The sequence below is a fragment of the Polypterus senegalus genome, chromosome 14 (assembly GCF_016835505.1).
Source record: "Polypterus senegalus isolate Bchr_013 chromosome 14, ASM1683550v1, whole genome shotgun sequence".
NCBI lineage: Eukaryota > Metazoa > Chordata > Cladistia > Polypteriformes > Polypteridae > Polypterus > Polypterus senegalus.
The window spans coordinates 129,115,164-129,133,188 of NC_053167.1; the positions used below are offsets into that span (position 1 = coordinate 129,115,164).

At 41.6% G+C, this 18,025-nt stretch overlaps 1 protein-coding gene across 1 annotated transcript in view; it reads right to left on the reverse strand.

Moving 5' to 3' along the window:
* dnajc6 (DnaJ (Hsp40) homolog, subfamily C, member 6) overlaps window positions 1–3,758 on the reverse strand; it is a 135,729-nt gene extending 131,971 nt beyond the window's left edge. Inside the window, exon 1 of the mRNA XM_039734946.1 lies at window positions 3,421–3,758. The gene's annotated coding sequence lies outside the window, so the exon portion shown is untranslated. The remainder of the gene's footprint in view (window positions 1–3,420) is intronic.
* Between the last annotated feature and the right edge of the window lie 14,267 nt (window positions 3,759–18,025).

The window sequence follows — 18,025 nt, forward strand, 5'->3', positions numbered from 1 at the left end:
ACTTTAGCTGCTTTATTATGCCCAGTGGCACTTCAACTCAAACAGCCTGCTCCCCCAAACAGCTAACTTTGTGGCTACAGCTCAGTATATACAGTTTGTAGACATGGATGGAAGATTTAGTTGTTGTTCGACCAAACATTAATGCAAGTGTTAAGTGACGTTGCCTACAGAAATAGCTGACCTACTGTCATTTTTATCTACTATCCATCCATTGTCCAATAAATGAGACAAGCAAACATATACAGTTAACAGTTTTATGTGGGTGAAAAACAGCTGTCGGAGAATAACTGGGCTAGATCAAACTAACAGAAAGGCAACAGAAATTCAAATAACAGCTCCATACAACAGTGCTGTGCAGATGTACACATAAAGAATCATACCTTGAAGCAAATGAGGTAAAGCAGGAGAAGACCATACCACAGTACACTCCTGTCAGCTGAGAATAGGAAGATAAGGCTAGAGTGGACATGTGATTACCAGAACTGGACAATTTAAGACTAGAAAAATGTTGTATGGTCTCACAGGTTTCTATTCCTGCTGTGATATGCAGATGGTAGAATCAGAATTTGGAACATACAGAATGAATCCATGAATCCATCCCACCATGTACATTCCTTTATGGCCACAGAGTTTCATTACTTTTCAAATGGATACTTCCAGCTGGATGATGTGATTATCTCAAGCTGTTTATGCGAGCATGACAATGGCTTCTGTTTACCTCACGAGTCTCCACATTCTCCAATTTGCCTGTTAAGTCCATCCATCCATTCATTTTCTAATTATAATTTCAGGGACAGGTTAAAGCTAGTTGTTGTCCAGGCAGCATCACTCAAACATGGATAGGATGCATTTCTGCTGCTGGGCACACACTAATAATGGGACAATTTTGAGCTGCCAATTGACCAAACACTTTCGAATTTCAAAGGATAACCAAAGTATGTAAAGAGCAACCTACACTGACAAAAAGGAATCTCTAAACTCAGTATTAACGTATTTGACACCATGCATCTGCAGCTGCAAAGTTTAACATTGTGCCACCATGCCATACTGTATAAAGTGTATAAGTGTAATGAGAAAAAATGTGTATTTGCCAACAAAAGCGCCTATAATAGGCATGTTAACTATCAGAATTGGACCATTTAGGAATGGAAGAGGGTGGTCTGGTCTGACAAATCCAATTTTCTTTTAGATCATGTGGACAGCCGGGTGCATGTGCGTGATTTACCTTTAGAAGAGGTGGCAGCAGGATGCCCTATGAGAAGAAAGCAAGCCATCGGGGGCAGTGTGATAATTTGGCCAATGTTCTGTTGGGAACTCTTGGGACATGGCAGTCATGTGAATGTTACTTTTGACACACACCACCTACCAAAAGATTGCTGCAGACCACATATACCCTTTCATGGCAATTGTATTCCCTGATGGCAACAGCCTTTTTCAACACAATAATGCACCATGCCATGCTGCAAACATTATTCAGGAATGGTTTTAAAATCATGGCAAAGAGTTCAATGTATTGACTTGGCCTCCAAATTTCCCAGATCTCAGTTACATCAAGCATCTTATGGGATGTGCTGAAGAAACAAATCTGATCTATGGAGGCCCCAACTCACAACGTGCAAAACTTAATGGATAAGCTGCTAACATCTCAGTGCCAGATACCACAGGACTGCTTCCAAGGTCTTGTGGAGTCTATGCCTGGATGACTCCGACCTGTTCTAGTGGCACAAGGTGTGCCTAGAGAACATTAGGGAGGTGGTTTTAATGTTGTGGCTGATTGGTGTATATCCATAAATACACTTTCTGAACTGTTTTTATACTGACAGGAGTGTGGGGAGAAGGGTGGATTTTGAGCTGGAGCAAATGCCAATCTATCATAAGATAACACAGACGTACACAATCAATTCCCTTTGAACCAAACATGCAGGCGAGGAGAATATCTATCACATATGGATAAATATTTATCAAACATATACTTGTAAACTCCACGATGATGATGAGCAGTTTATGCTTTAAACTCCTCCCATATTCAGTATTTACATTATATAAATATACATATTAACATTCGCAAGCATGCATAATCTAATTTAGGGTTATGGGGGACCAAATTAGAATGACCTATTTATGTAACAAAAAATACTTGGTATGTGAGAGGAACACTTGAAAGAAAGTGCATGTGTGGAGATGAAAAGAACATTCATGCTCCACATACACAGTAAATCGACTCATTACTGAAATCCAGGATTATGGATCTAAGAATTAACAACACTAACCACTGGGCAACTTATATATTTTAAACAAGTGGTTATCCAGAAAGCATCAGGAACAAGTCAGAACTCAAACCTGGATGGGATTCAATACCACTGCAGGACACACACTCATAATGGGCCAATTTAGAGCCACCAGTTAACAACACACTTTGGAATTTGGACGGATAACCAGAATAAGTGCACAACAGCCAACACAGACATGAAGAAACTTCTAAACTCTGCATAAACATTTTTGATTCCAGGCAACGGCAGCTTAAACCTCTGCACCACCATGCCACACTCTATGATAAAGTGTGTAAGTATAATGGAAAATATCCGCTTTTACAACAGATAAGTAGTATAGCGGGTATATATGGGCATTTTAAAATAATACAGTAAAAATTACTATGATATCTATCTTTTCTATTGATGGGATTACAGATACATGGTACGAACCAACATTAGATAGGGTGCCAGTACATTAACTAATACAGTAAAAGTTACTATGATATCTATCTTTTCTATTGATGGGAATACAGATACATGGTATGAACCAACATTAGACAGGGTGCCAGTACATTAAAGGGCACCCTTACTTATAAGACAGATGGTTACTTGAATTCTTTATTCACAGTCACCATCTTAGTATGCATAGAATATATATCTCTTCAGTAGATATACATAATTATTATGCATATTAATAAGTGCATTACCAAAATATACACCGTACTGTACATCTATACTGACATATGTGTGGTTTTGTGTAATTTTTTGTACATATAGAAGAATTCATACACACAAATATCTATCTGTCCCGACCTATAAACCTGTGAATAAATTATAAATATTTGCATGTGAATACATGCACTACGCGAGAACGTATTTGTATGTATAGCACATAGAATTATTCGTAGATTTGTATATGCAGTATATAAGCAGTGCTGCTAAATCATTTCGTTTGTATATTTAGATAGCAGCTACTACAGCAATGACTGCAAATCCGTGTCTGAAAAAATAATTTCCTCAGCAGCACTCATGATCAACAAACAGTATATTTAGCATCCGATGGCGTTAAGGGTTGTTAAATCAGTTCCGCTCGTTTTCACTCGCTCTGGACATATTAAACACAGCAGTGACAAACATAACCAATCCCTCCTCCCCTCAGCCCCCGTACCTTGATGGTCGCTCTTTCTCATTCTCCTCCTTTACTTTTAAATGTGGTTATACACGTCTGTTATTGATTATAAAACGCCACTCAGCAGGAGCTCCCCATCCGCTGTCGAGAGAAGCTGACCTTTGATTAGTCATCCAGTGTGGTGCCACACAAAGGTCACAGCGGAAGGTCTCTCTTTCTCGCGCGCGCTCGCGCTCTCGCTGTCACAAGCGCCCGGTGTCCGTCGGTGCGTGGCAAGTGCGGCTTATTGTAGCCTTAATGTTGCAGGATTACACAGCATCCTCTGAGGCAGTGTGCCTTTAAGCAGAAGGACGAGGAGCCCACGAAGGCAAAGCCGAAGCGCGTCAGTGAGCCGAGTGCCAGTCTGTCAGCTGCTGCTTGTGTCGTGACGTCGAACCGGGAACGAGCGGTCGGTCGTTTTGGCGCGTGAAAGAGGCGCGGCGTAGCGCGGCGCGGATGCTCGACTATACCGAGGCGGAGACTGCAAAACATGAACGGCGGTCAAGAGGCGCATCCCGGGCGAAATGTGGAGTCCATTTCGCGAATTCTGCTTGTACTTGGGATGCTAGGATATGACGTTGCATTGGACAGATACGCGAACGGTAATGGAATGCAATGACAGATACATATGGCCACCAAACTCAAATGCTGGTTAGTTTTGATTCCGATGTTTGTGACGATGATGATGACAGATTCTATTTGTATTGTAGCAAATGAGGCATCATATCTTCATGAAATCATATTTTAGTAAAGTCAGTGTGCAACTCTCCATTAAAATGTAGTTTTATCATTGTTGTTTGGGAATCATGCCTCGCAGTTAGAAGACCCGGGTTCGCTTCCCGGGTCCTCCCTGCGTGGAGTTTGCATGTTCTCCCCGTGTCTGCGTGGGTTTCTTCCGGGCGCTCCGGTTTCCTCCCACAATCCAAAGACATGCAGGTTAGGTGGATTGGCGATTCTAAATTGGCCCTGGTGTGTGGGTTTGTGTGTGTCCTGCAGTGGGTTGGCACCCTGCCCTGGATTGGTTCCTGCCTTGTGCCCTGTGTTGGCTGGGATTGGCTCCAGCAGACCCCCGTGACCCTGTATTCGGATTCAGCGGGTTAGAAAATGGATGGATGGAGGGCTGTTTGTGACGATGATGATGACAGATTTTATTTGTATTGTAGCAAATGAGGCATCATATCTTCATGAAATCATATTTTAGTAAAGTCAGTGTGCAACTCTCCATAAAAATGTAGTTTTATCATTGTTGTTTGGGAATCATGCCTCGCAGTTAGGAGACCCGGGTTCGCTTCCCGGGACCCCCTGCGTTGAGTTTGCATGTGTTCTCCTCGTGACTACGTGGGTTTCCTCCCACAGTCCAAAGACATGCAGGTTAGGTGGATTGGCGATTCTAAATTGGCCCTGGAGTGTGCTTGGTGTGTTTGTGTGTGTCCTGCGGTGGGTTGGCACCCTGCCTGGGATTGGATTCCTGCCTTGTGCCCTGTGTTGGCTGGGATTGGCTCCAGCAGACCCCCGTGACCCTGTGTTCGGATTCAGCGGGTTGGAAAATAGATGGATGGATATTTGGGAATCATGCAATGGGAAAATCATCTCAGTTTAACATATCATCCCAGCTGCTCAAACTGCCCGGATGTCCTCTCAGCGACAGTTGTGTATCTAATGCAGTCTATACAAGTAAATGACAAAAACACTTGGTACTTTTTACTCGTTGCAACACACAATCTGTGGCAGGGATGGAAGTGGCAGTCTGCAGAGTTAGTCCCTGGAGGTTTACATTGTGTCATGGACACCAGGCAAGGGCTGGCATTCAGATCAGGAGGAGACTAATAGCATGGACTATACAATAGATGGAAGTCTTCCTGGACTCCGGTGCCTGCATGGATACCTTCAGGGTAGGCTGGGAATTGCAGTCCTGTGAGAACAAGCCCTTTTGTGGTCTATGGGTGCCACCAGGGGGAGCTGCAGGAACAGACTGTCCCCCCTTTAAAGAACTTTTGCCTGACCCGGAAGCACTTCCTGGATGCAATGTGGTGGCACCGGATATACTCACAGGTCAGGCGTACAAGCATTGACATACATAGATACTGTAGACAACGCATTCACTGTGTTTCCCAGTCGACACGATACATCAGAGCGTCAGCCTTATTGCAGGTGGCAAAAGTGCCATTTAAACCAATACAGGTAGATGTGGAAACCGGGTTTTCTGAATAATGTTTAAAACAGTATCGTTTACATACAACAGATTTTGGTGAATCGTTTAAATGTAATTATTTATATCCATTTATACACTGATAATGGCAATTATTACATAATAATTATAATTATTATTATTAAATAATTCCTCCCATATACAGTAAGTAACATTACTCGGGCTGCATTAGTAGTATTGGTTAATGCCCGAGTCACCTCACGTGTAGATTAATGTAATGCTATTCTATCTGACATCCCACAAAAACGTATCCATCGCTTACAACTTCTTCAAAATTCTGCTGCCAGGATGATAAACTGCTGTTCTAAATGCACTGAACATATAACACCGATTCTTTCTCAACTTCACTGGCTCCCTGTTAACTACAGAATACAATACACAATACTGCTCTTAACGTTTAAAGCTCCCCCTACCTCACTGATCTCCTCCAGACTGACACTCCTCTTGCTCACTCAAATCCTGTAAATTGAGAGTATTCAGTCTGGCAATATGGTGCAGCCTTAGTTTGTGGAAGACAGACACAACTAAAGACATGAGCATAAAATGATGGTTGTCAATTTCAAACTGTGTTTCCTCAGTGTGCTCCTGGAGAAAAAACATCAAGTTTCATAAATGTTAACAGCTAACAACATTCTACATAGTGACTAAATACGTTTAGCCAAAACATTGTTTGGAGGCTCACTTGAGCACATACAGTAAATGCATAGCTTTACTAGCTTAGCCTGGCGTAGCTAAAGTTAAGATTATAACATGGGATTTTCAAATGGCCAAATATAACCAAAACAATTGTTCAGCCTTACCTATGAAATGTAATCCCCCGGGATCTGGTGTTGGAGCGTACAGCGGTTTGTAAAACCAAGCAGAACATGTCTGAGGCATCTTATCCATTACTTCACTCCACAGCAGTGCCACTCGCAATATGGCGGCAACGTTGACGTATGATTCTGCTGGTCATGAGGTGTCTAGTTATTCTATGTCTATGCATGCAAGAAGCAGAGCTTCCTGTATGGGAGGTCAGAGTCAGGAGAAGAGTGGATGAGACGACGTGAGGGGGTGGAAGGACATAAAAAGATTTGTATTAGAGTAAGATAGTAGAGATACAAAAAATGTGTATTGTTCTGTTGTGGAAAGGATTTGGAGGTACAGTACTGTAAAATAAAAATAAAATATCTTATGTTTGAACCCAGGTCTCTGTTGTATAGTTGTGATTGGAACACTGCTACGCCTCGTACTGGTCACAATTATCAACAGCATTTGGTCTTATTATACCGTAAGTACTGAGTTGACAAGTTGGCACACTGATTAGCACTGTTGCTTCACAGATTCAGCTCTCTTGGTTTGACTCCTGTACCTAGTTCTTGTCTCTGTGTACTTTTTATGTTCTTCCTGCATCTGTATTTTTTTTTCCCAACTAGTAAAGTTTTCCTCCTATATCGTAAACCCATCTATGCAAGGTCTCTTGTCTATTCTAAATCAGCCCCATACATTCTCACTGAGCAAATTCTTAGCAATACTATCCTGATACTGAGTAGGGCCTACATTTGCTCTCTAAACAGTCTCAATTCTTTGTGGCATGAATTCTACAAGATTCTTTTGAGATTCTAGCCCAGGTTGACATGATTGCATCACGCAGTTTCTGCAGGTTTCTAAGCTACACATTTACACCACAAATCTCTAGTTCTACTACATCCTAAAGGTGTTTTGTTGCATTCAGATTCGATGACCGGGAAAATCAATGAAGAACACTGAGCTCATTGCCATGTTCATGAAACCAATCAGAGAAGACTTTTGCTTTGTAAGATGGTGAATTATCATGCTGGAAGTAGCCATTAGAAGATGGGTAAAGTATGGCCATATAGAGATGTGCATAATCAAAAACAATGCTCAAATAGGCAGGGGCATTCATGCGATAATTGATTTGTAATAATGAGCCCAAAGTGTGCCAAGAAAACATTTCCCACACCAGCAGCAGCCTGAGCTGTTGACACAATGAAGGTTGGCACAATGCATGGATTCATGTCATTGGCACCAAATTCTGACCCTACTGTTAGTGTGCCTCAGCAGAAATGGAGATTCATCTTTGCAGACTGTGTTTTTCCAGTATACAACTGCCCAGTTTCAAGGAGCCTGTGGTCTATGCAGGCTCAGTGTCCTGTTCTTAGCTATCAGAAGTGGAACCCAATATAGCCTTCTGCCTGAAGGTTGGATGTGTTGTGCATTCTGAGATTCTTTTCTGCTCACCCAGTTGTACAGAGTGGTTATCTCAGTTACCATCACCTTTCTGTCAGCCTGAACCAGTCTGTCCATTCTTCTCTGACCTCTCATCAACAAGACATTTTCATCCACAGAAGTGCTGCTAACTGGAGGTTTTTTGTTTCTCCCATACATTCTGAGTAAATTCTAGAGAATGTTGTGTGTGAAAATCCCAGGAGTTTAGCAGTTCCAGAAATACTCAAAACCAGCCTATCTGGCACCAATAATTATGTCATGGTCAAAATCACATCATATTTTCCCCATACTGATGTTTGATGTGAACATTAACTGAAGCTACTGACCTGTATCTGCAGGATTGTATGCATTGCACTACTGCTGCCACATGATTGTGTGATTACTGTACACAGACAATTGCACGGAAATGCAAGTATACAGGCATTCCTAATCATTTGATAGATAGATAGATAGATAGATAGATAGATAGATAGATAGATACTTTATTAATCCTAAGAGGAAATTCACATACTCCAGCAGCAGCATACTTATGATAAAAAAAATAACTATTAAATTAAAGAGTGATAAAAATGCAGGTATAACAGACAATAACTTTGTATAATGTTAACGTTTACCGCCACGGGTGGAATTGAAGAGTCGCATAGTATGGGGTCTCCGCAGTCTGTCAGTGGAGCAGGACGGTGAAAGCAGTCTGTCGCCGAAGCTACTCCTCTGTCTGGAGATGATCTGGTTTAGTGGCTGCAGTGGATTCTCCATGATTGACAGGAGCCTGCTCAGTGGCCGTCGCTCTGCCACGGATGTCAAACTCCAGCTCCGTGCCTACAATAGAGCCTGTCTTCCTCTCCAGTTTGTCCAGGCGTGAGGCGTCCCTCTTCTTTATGCTGCCTCCCCAGCACACCACTGCGTAGAAGAGGGCGCTCGCCACAACTGTCTGATAGAACATCTGCAGCATCTTATTGCAGATGTTGAAGGATGCCAGTCTTCTAAGGAAGTATAGTCGGCTCTGTCCTCTCTTGCACAGAGCATCAGTATTGGCAGTCCAGTCCAATTTATCAACCAGCTGCACTCCCAGGTATTTATAGGTCTGCACCCTCTGCACAGTCACCTCTGATGATCAAGGGGTCCGTGATTAATTAATAATTTGCTCATTGAGTATACAGTATTTGAGTGTGGGGGTGCACATGTAGGTCCTGCAATGGACTGCCACACCAGCCAGAGTTTGTCATTCACCTGATAAAACTGAGTAGGGTCCAGTTCCACACAATAATGACTTGGATTATACAGTGTGAAAAGGAGCTATATAGGCGCTCGACCTGGCACAAAGAGACAGGGAGGCACGCGTAAACATAATTTATAGTCCACCCGGAAGTGTTCCAGGTGCTTGATCACCCATTTCCGATTGCACTTCCGGGTGTGGCTGAAGAATCGCCCAGACGGGCTCAGGAACCCTTGCAGCACCCCCTGGTGGCCACTGCAGGTCCCAACAGGGCTGTGAAGGACTCCATTTCTCAAGAAGCCCTGCAGGAATCTGAGGCACCACTGCCACCCAGGGGGGCTGCCATCTAGTGACCCAGAGGAGGTATTGTGCAGCCCATAACTGTTCTCCCGGATTATATGCAGAAGGGGTGTCCCGTCCATCACAACAGGTCTCGAGGTGTTATGTTACCTATGTTATTTGGAATGCTCTTCATTGAGAACACTACACAAACAACACGACAGACAGTATTACTGCGGCAGCTTCACTTCATTGTGTTCAGCAGGATGTCATTCTCTTGAGGAGCAGTGAATTCTTCTTTATTACTTTTACTCTTTTAACATTTACTTTATTGCCATGAAGCAGTGGTTGCATGAAATTTAATTTGGCGAGTCTTATGTAAATAAACTAAATGCCGGCATTTTACATGCATGCCTACATATTCTGTAAAATTGATCAACTTTACTAATGATGCCACTCTTGTGAGCCTCATCACAAATTTTGAGTCAGCATACAGGAATTAGGTAACTTAATTAGTCAAATAATAGAATTGGTGATGGGCTTTGAGTAAGTCAGGAGATCACCATCATGATCATCACTGTACTGGTAATATAAACTCCAGGTGCCCCACGAGCCTGCCAAGCATGAGCAGTTGGATGTACTAGTAATAAAGAATTTCAAGTTCCTGGGTGCCAGACAGAATTGTAGTCAGATCTATCAAAAACTTCATAGACTCACCCTGCTCCAGAAATTGTATCTGGGTTTTAAAAAAAGCCAGATTTAGGAAAGAGAAAGAAAGAAAGTGAGAGATGACAGGTGAGAGCAAAAGTATTTGGTGTGTTGTGCAATTAAGTGAACTTCTCCAGCTGGTGGACCAGGATGTATCCTTGTGTTTAGATATCTCCACTGAAAGTTTATGTTTCTTTGTATTTAATTGGCATTTCTACACCATCTCTCATTGCGCATCATATATACGCATACATGCTGTGATATGAAAAAGTTTTTCACTTTTTTTACACTGTTTTCAGGTTTTCGGGCAAAATCTGTTTGAACGTAGAAAGAACATCTTAGTGAATAAATAACACTTTTTAAAACTATTTCATTTATCTCATGAACCAAATTAAGACCATATCCAAGCCACATTACACAACGTTTCCAGTGATTTCTCTCTATTATAAAAGAAAATCTTGAGACGAGACAAGACTATTGCCAAGAGATTTTTTCAAGTCCCATCCTCCTCTCGACCATCTTAGGTTAACAGCCCACACCCGCATTCCTCTCACCTCTCATTCAAGTGAATGCTTTTGTCAGACACAGTTCCTGCGCTCTCAGCTTTTATACATTTCTACGATCAAATTGGCAAATTGGTTAAATGCATATCAATAGACTCTGCTGAAATAGTTGGTGGTGATTGTGCGGAAGACAAAAACATCAACTTACAATATCCCAAAGAATATTTACAACCGTTAACACCGTCTGGTCTTCCACCAGCCGAATTACTGTTGAAAGAAGGACGTATCGTAATGTTATTGTGTAATTTATGTCTGAGTGATGGGCTGTGCAGTAGGACAAGATTAGTTGTATTCAAAATTGGTCGAACAATTCTGACATGTAAAATTTTAACAGGTGACCAGAAAGGTAATGTAGTACATCTTCAGGGGATAACATTAGACACCTACGGAGATCTCGATATGTCATACTGTTTCCTGAAGAGGCATTAGCTCTCTTGGAAATGTGTTCTTTTAAAATTGCGGCATATTAAGTAACTAAACAATATAGTAATATACCAGAAAAGGCGATATCCCTCCCATCGTGATTACGGCGGTACAAGAATCACATGAGAAAAAATATACTTTAGCTTACATTTACTGACAGTTAACGTGGTTACAGACGGGAGGCATATGGACAGACTTTATCCAGGTGGGAATCTGGATCAACACAGGCTGCCATTTTCTCGTCCCCACGCTGGGAGGTTTTTCGGAACTTTGCCAACTCAGCCTCCAAGGGTCTGGCTTTTGTCCAAGCCTTTTATAATGACTTGCTTCACTTGCTGGTCTTCTCTGTCTCCAAACAAGGGCTGAACTCCTCCTCCACTAAATACAGAAATATCATAGTGCTTACATGCCGGTTCTCATTCCCCCAATAAGGAAAGAAGATTTTGTGCTGACAGAGGACAGAAATACACTATCCTGTGTTTAAGCTGACTATACAATCCTCCAGTTGTCTTTGGCTATCTAATCCAATGCTTGGCTAGCAATTCTAACTGCTGAGCCCCTGTGTGCCAAATTTAACATGCACATGTGAATAAATCCATACCAGTGAGCATAGAGACAGTGACATTAATATTAAAGAAAAATGTAGTATAACACATACGTATTAAAACATTTACAGTTTCCGTTAGAATATGTTTTGCTATGACAATTAACAAATCACAGGGACAAACATTCGAAAAAGTCATCTTTATTAGAGAGAAAGAAATGATATTCACTCACGGGCAGTTATGCGCTGCATTGTCACAATGTAAGTCCAAACACAGAATCAAAATTCAATGCGATATTGACGAAAAGTTAATTCCAAATATTGTTTTTACTGAAGTTTTAAAAGTATTTGTGTGTTAATTTCAAAGCCAAACAGAACAAAAACATATAATGCATTGAATAACTTTAATGCAGCATGATACATAATTTTCTTTCAAATTATTACGTTTTCCTATTTTTTACTATAATTAATTACTCGCTGTAATGTAAAATAGTTAGGTCTATTATGCATATATAACAAATCCCATGAAAATAGCAATCTGTTTAAATTGTACATCCGCTTCCCCATACGCAGGTGGCAGAGCTGTAAAGTGGTTGGTGCATAGCGCCTGCCTGGGGGTTGGCGAGCAAAGCGAGCAGGGGACAGAGCCCCCTAGTTTTTAAACATAATCTTTGCAAGTCAGAGGCAGTCTCAGCATACTTCTGTGACTATCAGTTGTGTGAAAACAAAACAGGTATGGTTTTGACTGAAGTTGTAAAGTTGGGGATGTGTGCATGTGAGAGCTTATAATCAATAATCAGTCATTCGGCGGTACAATAAAGGAATAAAGGACGCAGGTGTTTTGGACCTGACAAACAGAAGATAGACTCATCTGTCAGGTGTTATGTGTTTTACATAATTTGAAACATTAAAGAAAAAAAAGAGCTGAGATTGTGTTTGAATTCTCCATACCTGTTGTGACAGATAGGGGGCGCTGTTGTCCCCTTGAACCCTCGGATCAGATGCCAGACACCAGATAAAAGTCCCAATCTTGACTTTATTAATGCAATAATGTGCACAAAGCACCCTCCACTCCACAATACTCATAAATTTACACTAATACACTATACAATAATCAATCCTCCACTTCCAGACGCATTGTTCCCTTCCTCCCAACTCAGCTTGCCTGTCTGGGATCTCCCACAGCCCTTCATAGTCTTTGACCCGGAAGTCCATGTGATTATCAAGCACTTCCAGGTCAGGTGAAAACCCCTTTTCTTTCTCAGCCCGGAAGTAGTTTATTTCTTCCATCCTCATGGGATGGAAGTACTTCTGGGCTATACGGAGAGTATAAATCCTTGAGACTCCCTGCAGCGTCCTCTGGTGGCCCCCATGGTATCCAGCAGGACTGTGAAGGAAAACTCCAATGTCCATGAAGCCCTGCTGGAATTCGGGGCATCTCCACGTTGCAGGGAGGGCTCCACCTGGCAGCTTGGGGGTATTGGCCGGGATAAGCTGCCGGCCATATATCACACTGTAAAGCCTTCGCACAAGCACCAACTTTGTCAGTTAGCATGTTATTGACTATCAGAGAAAGGGGCAAGCTGGCAATACTTAGGAAATAGGAAACTGCGTTGGAAAGTTATTATGCAGTCATCTAATTTGGCATACCCTGCTGTGAGAGCTAGTCGTGCAGTATGACATACTCAGGCAACAAAATCATCAACTACAGTTGTCAAGTTTAACATCCCCTCCGACTAGAAGTCATGTATTGTCACATCAATTTTATCCAACATCGATTTGCACAGTGTGGAAAAACAAACTGCCATTTTACACTTAATAAAGACCTGTACCCACTTTATCTGCAATGAAAACACTTCCTATCATTCAGTATCGGTCCTACATATTGCTGTCGAGAGAATTTTAGCCAGTTCTTCCTCGCAGTTCTTTTTATACTCAGAAACACTGACAGGTTTTTGAGGCTGCAGGACTCATTTCAGATTCTTGCACTGCATCAATGATGGTTTTCGGTCTGAATTTTGACAAGGCCAGTTCAACAGTTTAATTTTGTCTTTTATTCTAATATGGTCTTGCTTTTCTGTTTTGGATCTTTCTCTGACCCAACTATACTTCAGCTTTAGTTTCTTTGATGAATGACAAGGTATTCACTGTAAAAATGTGCTGATACAGTGCAGATGTCAATCACAGCAAGTCACCCAGTTCCTGTGGCAGCAAAGCATGCTGCCTGCAGTATCACACTACCACTACTATGGTATGTTTGACTGTTGGTATGATGTACTTACTGTGGAATTCTGTGTTTGGTTTATGTCAGACATAATTACACTCATGTTGTTAGAATTTCATTTTTTGTCTAATCTATCCATAGAATATTCTCCCAAAACGCTTGGCGATCATACCGGGCAAATGACAGACGGGCATTTCAGTTCTTTTTGGTTAGCAGTGATTTCCTCCTTGTTACCTTCAACTAAACCCATATTTGCCCAGTATCTTTGCTATCATGGAGTCACGAGCACTGATGTTTGTGGAGACAATAGAATCTTGTAGTTCTTTGGACTTTTTTAGGATTCTCTCTTGCTTCCTGCATGATTTTCCACTGCACTTTTAAATAAATTCTAGTAAGATGGCTACCCCTGGGAAGAGTTGCATTTTTAATTTGGAAAGTATGGTTCTTACTGTTCAATGGAGTCTCAGAGTTTTAGAAATGGCATTGTAGCCTTTTCCAAACTGAAGGATAGCAAGAACTTTTTTTTTCCTGATTCCTTTATTCATTTCCTTTGATTATGGCATAATATGCTTGTTGGATTCTCATGCTTGCATACTGACTGTAATTGTAAGGATCAAATTGAGTGACATTTATGCTGAGAAGGGTTGGCTGTAATCAAGCCTGACTGTGTTAATAAGTAACGCTATCTGTAGCCTTAGTTTCGTTGATTTAACCAGGGGGTAGGGGCAACGACTTTTTCACACAGGGCTAATGATGGACAACATTGTTCATTAAGCCAAGTTTATGGTCATGTGTGCACAGTATGATACAATTCTTCATTTGTATCTCCTCAGAAAAGATAGCAAAATTAATCCATCCATCCATCCCGCTATATATCCTTAAGTACAGGGCCACAGGAGCCAATCCCAGGGCGCAAGGCAGGAAACAAATCCTGGGCAGGGCGCCAGCCCACCGCAGGGCACACACACACACCAAGTACACAAACTAGGGACAATTTAGGATCGCCAATGCACCTAACCTGCATGTCTTTGGACTGTGGGAGGAAATCCATGCAGACACGGGGAGAACATACAAACTCCACGCAGGGAGGACCCGGGAAGAGAACCTAACGCAGTCTCCTAACTGCGAGGCAGCAGCGCTCCCCACTGCACCACCGTGCCGCCCTAGCAAAATTTAATAAAAAAATAAAAAGTATACCTAGCAAGCAACATATAGTCTATACAGTCTATCTATACATCCATCCATCCATTTTCCAACCCGCTGAATCCGAACACAGGGTCACGGGGGTCTGCTAGACCCAGCCAACACAGGGCACAAGGCAGGAACCAATCCTGGGCAGGGTGCCAACCCACTGCAGGACACACACAAACACTAGGGCCAATTTAGAATCGCCAATCCACCTAACCTGCATGTCTTTGGATTGTGGGAGGAAACCGAGCGCCCGGAGGAAACCCACGCAGACACGGGGAGAACATGCAAACTCCACGCAGGGAGGACCCGGGAAGCGAACCCTGGCCTCCTAACTGCGAGGCAGCAGCGCTACCACTGCGCCACCGTGCCGCCCTGTCTATCTATACAATATTTGTTTTTTTTTTATGATTGACTGTTCAACAATCCTGTAGCCTGTGGACAGAAACTGTTGCTGAACTTATTGGTACAAGTGCAAATGGCCCTGTACTGTTTGCTAAAAAGTAGCAATTAAAAGAAATGTGTTTGCTCACTTAGGTGTCCTTTACCTAATATTATATTTTGGGTGAAGACTTAAGAACATTGAAGGACATTAAGGGGGCAAATGCTTTTTCACGTGTGCATTATGTTTCCTTTAGAAACAGAATTACATCAAAGCTGCAACACTAGTATTCATTAAAGACACCATTTTTGCCCTTTCTAAATATATCAGTTAGTGTCAACCTAGAATGTGTACTTTGGAAAGATCTGAATTTGCTGTAGTTTGAAATATATGCATAAATGATTCACTTTAATCACTTAACTTTAAAGTTTGTAACTTGAGACCATGTGATTTTTTTTTTTTTTACTACCATGTGAGTTAAAATTTAATAAAGGATGTGCTTACAGAGCAGTGGAAATTAAGTCCAGGAAGTCCAGGAAGTGTTCTGTACACTTAGCACATTTGTTCGCACTGCTATGATGTTGGGCATTTCAGTAAAACAATAAGTTGTTATCACAAATTTTATGAATTGGTGCACTCACTGGGCTTGAATACTCTGATTCAATTATCAAGTATTTCCTTTTCCAGTAAGGACTGTAAGAAACTGCTCTTAGCTTATATTGTCCTACGCTAAGTAGTATCAAGCCAAATTGACCATTGTAATGCTTTATTGCCAAGCAGTTAAAATAGTTTTGAACACAGCGGTCAGGCTCAGCACTTAAACTTCTAGGGAAGTCCAGTGGATTCAGAAAATATTTGGACTGCTTCACTTTTTGCACACTCCACTGTGTTGCAGATTTCAATTTAAATGGATACATTTGCCTTTTTATGTCTACATTCAATAATCCGTAATGACAAAAATGAAAACACATTTTCAAAAAAGTTTGCAGATTTATTAAAAAACAAAAACCGGAGATCTCCCATTCATATAAGTGTTCAGATCTTTAATTTGGTACTTTGAGGAAGACCCACAACTGCAGCTTCAAGTCTCCTTGGGTAAGTATCTACAATTTGGGCAGTTTATCCCATTCTTCCCGGCAGACGTTTTCAAGCTCCATTAAAGTGTCTGTAAAATGCCATCTTCAGGCTGATCCACACCAGTTCTATGGGATTTAAGTCGAAGACTTGTCTTGAAGACACTCCAACATTGTCTTTCCTGAGGTGGCGTGCAATGTGGAGCAGTTATTTCTTCCAGGACCTCCCTGTATTTGGCTGCATTAATCCTTCCTTCAATTGTGACTAGTCTCTCTGCTCCTGCCGATAAGAAGCAACCCCATAACATGATGCTGCCACTGCCATTCTTCACTGCTGGGATGGTATTAGGCAGGTGATGAGCTGTTTCTAGTCTTCACCTGACATAGTGCTTGGTATTCTGCCCAAAGTGTTTATTGATTGTCTCATCAGACCAGGGAATCTTTTTCCAAGTGAGTCCAAGTGAGTTATAATATATAGGGTGGTCCAGATCTAATTATGCAATTTTCATTACGCTATAACTTATTAAGTTTATTACATAGAAAGCCACCCAAAAATCCCAATACCATCGAGAAGTGTGCGAACTGACGACATGAAGAATCGTCTTCGCACCGAACTGGAATCATCCCCACATAAATCAAAGACATCCAGACGATCTGGATCTGCATAATTAGATCTGGACCACCCTGTACAATATGTATGTATTACTCAAGAGTGGCTTCTGTCTAGTCACACTACCATTAATGCCTGATTGATGGAGTACTCCTGTACTACAGAGATGATTGTCTTTCCAACAGGTTCTCCCATCTTAGCAGAGTGTTAGAGTGACGATTGGTTTCTTAGCTGCCTGCCTGACCAAGGTCCTTCTTGCTTAGTTACTCATTTTCAAACTGGAATGCCGCTGTAAAGGGTATGCATACTTCTAGGAATGAGAGATTTCAGTTTTGAATTGTTAATAATTTTTCAAACTTGAAAACATTTCAGTTTGTAATTGTTGGTTATTAAGTGTAGATTGATCGGCAAAAGTGGTAAATACGTTAATTTTAAATTAATTTTATAACACAATTAAGTGTGTAGAAAGTGAAAGGGTCTGAATGCCTTCTGAATCCACTCTATATCCATGTAATTGTAATTCTAAATTCACTACATGTTGATTTTCAGTTAATTTTGAAAATGATTTTAAAATCCATCTTTTGAAGTGTAAAGTCACCAGTAGCTTCGCTCCCCTTTATTCTCCCAGTGTGCTTATCCAGAGTAATCAACATTTGCTTTGTAAATGCTATGGGGCACCAGTGAACTCCAAACACGAACACACAAGATAGTCCCAGGTTCAAATAAAGGGGGTGTTTACTACAAATACCTTGTAAACACAAGTACAAACACAAGTTTCTTCTTCCTTTCTCCTCCTCTCCTCTCTCTACCACCACTGCACGGCTCTCCTCCAATCGAGTGTTGCCTTCCTTACACCCAGCTCCAAATCGCCTGGACAAGGCAGTGTGGTCCCTTTTATTGAGAACACTGTACTTCAATTGCCAGGGCTTTGCCGGTTGGAAGCACTTCTGGGTCATA